The sequence below is a fragment of the Acanthisitta chloris genome, unplaced genomic scaffold, assembly GCF_000695815.1.
Source record: "Acanthisitta chloris isolate BGI_N310 unplaced genomic scaffold, ASM69581v1 scaffold3059, whole genome shotgun sequence".
Taxonomy (NCBI): domain Eukaryota; kingdom Metazoa; phylum Chordata; class Aves; order Passeriformes; family Acanthisittidae; genus Acanthisitta; species Acanthisitta chloris.
The window spans coordinates 1-3765 of record NW_008690661.1 but is presented as its reverse complement, the minus strand read 5'-3'; positions in this window follow the sequence as shown (position 1 = coordinate 3765).

Sequence of the window (3765 nt, the reverse complement as noted above, 5' to 3'; positions counted from 1 at the left end):
GATAGGGAGGATAAAGTAGTCTTTGATGTATTTCCACTGTAATCTGTGGCACTGCAGACCAGCAAACACTCGCTGAGTGCACGTGTGGAATGTGATGCTGAAAAATCAGGAGTTTAAGGAGTTAGAGTAGCATCATTGAGAAATGTAAAGTTCTGCCCTGTCTATACTGCTCACATCACTCATGTCTTGCCTGATGTGTGGACAGGTATATGAATTCCTGATAGGACTTTCCTTTTCTGGAGAATAGACAGCACTGACTGTTTGGGCTGGGAGAATTAAAACTTAAAAATCCAGCTGTACCAATGTATTTAAGTAAACTAATTGCTCTGTTCATTAAGCTTAACAAGATCTATTTGCCTTACAGGACCTGGAGAGGATCATGCATTGTGATAGATCCACAGCTCTGTAGGGTGTTTTAAGTCACCAAGAGCATCCTACTCCTCCTGGGAAACACCACTGATACTGGACCAGTGCAGCACCATGGGTCACTCAAGATGTTTCCAGACCAACATCTTCCTGAGAGGTCATTTCCTTGGTGGCTTGAGGGAAGTCCATGCCCTTGTTGGAGCTCAGTGGAGCTCAGCTGCCTGTGGATAGGTGCAGAAGGAATGTCAGTGAGCCAGAGCCCTTCCAGCTCTCCCTAGCTCCAGCTCAGCAGTTGGTGTGTTGATGCTGTAACCATCAAGGTGCTGAACACAGCAGGGAACAGATGTCTCCACCAATACTCTTGGTAAGTGCTTTCAACATTTCCCTATAGCAACTGGAGCCCAATGAGGTTGTAATTCCCCATCCTACTGTTTTCCTGAAAAAAAGTTTGATAGCATCTTGAGTGCAACTGCTAAATTTTTGTGAGCCTTTTGTCCCTGAGAGGCCTCAGCAAACCTGAGCTCATGCTCAGAGTCCCCAGCTGCAGTAGCAACCTGACTTAGCTCTGAGCTCCTGCCTTGGTATAAAGTTGGGTAGGAAGATAAAGAGGTTTTTTTCTAATGCTTAATAGTATTGTCAGGACTTTGTTTCTCTAGAATCTGCTTTGATGGTGTGTGATGGGTAGAAATAACCATGGGTGGTGGGGGATGAGGTACCTGGATGGAACACTGAGCTGCTGGCACTGCTTGGCAGCACAGCTCAAACCATCACTAGTGCAGCAAAAAAACCTGGCACAGCTTCTCTCCAGACCTGGGGTTGGGATGCTCAAAGGACAGCAACTTTCCTCCCCCAGTGACTTTAATTGCTGCTTTTCTTTCTTGAGGCTGATACTGTTGGCAAACAACCTCTGTGGTGTGTGCTTTGATGTGGGAGCTTAGTAGAGAGATGGTTTTATTGACCTCTGTTGACTAACCTATCATTTGTGTTTGGTTTGCAGCATGTTGCTGATGTTCTGCTGACCTGACTGCACAGGATGTGCTGCCACTGCTCCCTGTGTCACTGTTCCAGCCCCTGGTGAGTGCTGCCACTGGCATCAAAGGGTGGAAAAAACATCTCTTTTGTTGGGGTTGGGTTTATTTTTACCCTGGGGGGTTGGTGGCAGCTGATGGACACAGTGCAGCTCTGTTTTCTCCACACTGGAAGACTTTATTTGCGCCATAATGGACAAAACCCACCTCAATCCACAATTTATCAGAGAAAAAAAAAACCACCACCTGGATAAGCTGTGCCACAGCTCAGGTGTAGTGTGGTCTGCACTGCAGCTTGGACCCAGCAATGCCCCCAAAAGAGGAAGTTTTATTCTTAAAGTATTTTATTAGAGTCAAAGCAATTTAGTTTGTCTTGAAAGTCAAAGTATTTGTCTTAGATGTTATAGTGATCTACACCTGGTCTGAGTTGGGGGTTAAGAGAGTTTGGGTATAAAAGGGAGTTTTTGGTGGGTTTCATGGAGTTTTGGTGTGTTGTGCTTTAAACTAATGCTGCATCAAAACTTTTTGTTACAGGATCCTTTGGAATGTGGAAGCAGAGAAGAGGAATTGGCCCCAAATCCTCCATCTCCTGTGCCTTTCTGAGGGATCCAAGAATGGGAAAAGCTCAGCTGCTGCTTTTCTTATTGACTGAAGCAGAACTAAGTTGTGTATGTGTGTGCACAGTTTAAGTTTGCTGTTCTGTAGCAAAGCACAGTTTGAGTTTCAAGGGCAAAAATCAGGACTGGAGATGCATTTCATAGCTTTAACAGTTTAATTAACCAACTGATTGATTAATTATCACTGAAGCTCAGGGGCTGAGGCTGGCAGGAGCTCATGTGTTATGTGATTCAGCTTGTGTAGAAACTAGTTTTATGTTTTAGACCAGTGCTGGAACCTCTGAGCCAGAACTGGATGTGCAAAGCTGTTTTGTGGACAAAAAAAAAAATCCTCTCTGCTCTTTTATTGCATTCTGTGTCTAAGTGCTACATGTTCCTCCTGGTGCTGTGACTCAACAGGTGGAAGTGGAGAAGCTTCACAATAAAAGATGACTTATACCATGTGCATGAGATCTTCTGCCTGGATACAGCTCAGGGCAAGGACTGTGCATAGCTGAGCTCTCTGCAGGAAACACTTTGTTCAAGCAAGACACAATAGCTCTAAAGTCATTTTTAAAAGAGAAACTTGATTTTTCTCTTATATTTTTAATCTTAAGCTCTCTTCTCTTCCCTTCTCTTCTCTTCTCTAAAACCCTGACGTTTACTTCCATAGAAAAAAAAATTACAGCCCCCCCCCCTAGAATTTATACATAAAAAAACAAAAAAAACCCACCCCACCTACCTTAAAGTGTGATCCTCTGGGGTATTAGGCACCTCAGAACACCAACATCTCCGTCCAGTAAGTCTAAGTCCTGCATGGAAAACAAATCATTGTAGTCTCCATGGTGAAGCTTCTTTTTTCACCTACATATTACCAATAAAGTGTTGCATCAATCCAGTCCCACAGCATTGATCATATATAAGTCCATAGCTGTAGAGAACACTTGAACATCTCAAAAACCTCAATGTCTAAGTCCCTTGGACAAATCTGAAGTACCAGCACAAGAATATATGCACAATGTAAACTAAGAGTGTGTGATTCAGGGCACAAATTGATGCCTGGACAAGATTCAACTCTACTACTGAGTTTGAGGCCTGATGTTTACTCCTGTAGAAATGAAAACTGCAGCACCCCCATAGAATTTATACACTAAAGTGTGAGCCAAAGTCTAAGTCCTTCATGGAAAACAAATCCTGATTTCTATGCTGACACTTCTTTCTTCCTCAAGATAATTCAAGCACATCAGTAAAGTGTTGCATCAATCCAGTCCATGAAAGTGGAGAACACTTGAACATCTCAAAAACCCCAAAGTCTAAGTTCCTTGGACCAATCTAAACTGACAGCACAGGAATAAATGCACTATCTAAACTAAGAGTGTGTGATTCAGAGCACAAACTGATTCTGGGCAAGATTCAGCTCCACTAATGATGTTGGGGCCTGATGTTCACTACTGTAGAAATGAAAATTGCAGCTTCTCCTCCCCTAGAATCTATACACTAAAAAAACCCATCACATCACCTACTCTGAAGTGTGAGCCTATGGTTTATCAGGCACCTAAGAGCACAAAATCCCAACACCAACAGCTCTGTCAAGTGAGCTTGGTGGTGGAAGGATCTAAGTCCTTCATGGAAAACAAATCCTGATTTCTGTGCTGAATCTTCTTTCTTCATCAAGCTGTTTCAAATACACCAATAAAGTGTTGCATCAATTCAGTCCCACAGCCCTGATCATATGTAAGTCCATAGAAGTAGAGAACACTTGAACATCTCACAAA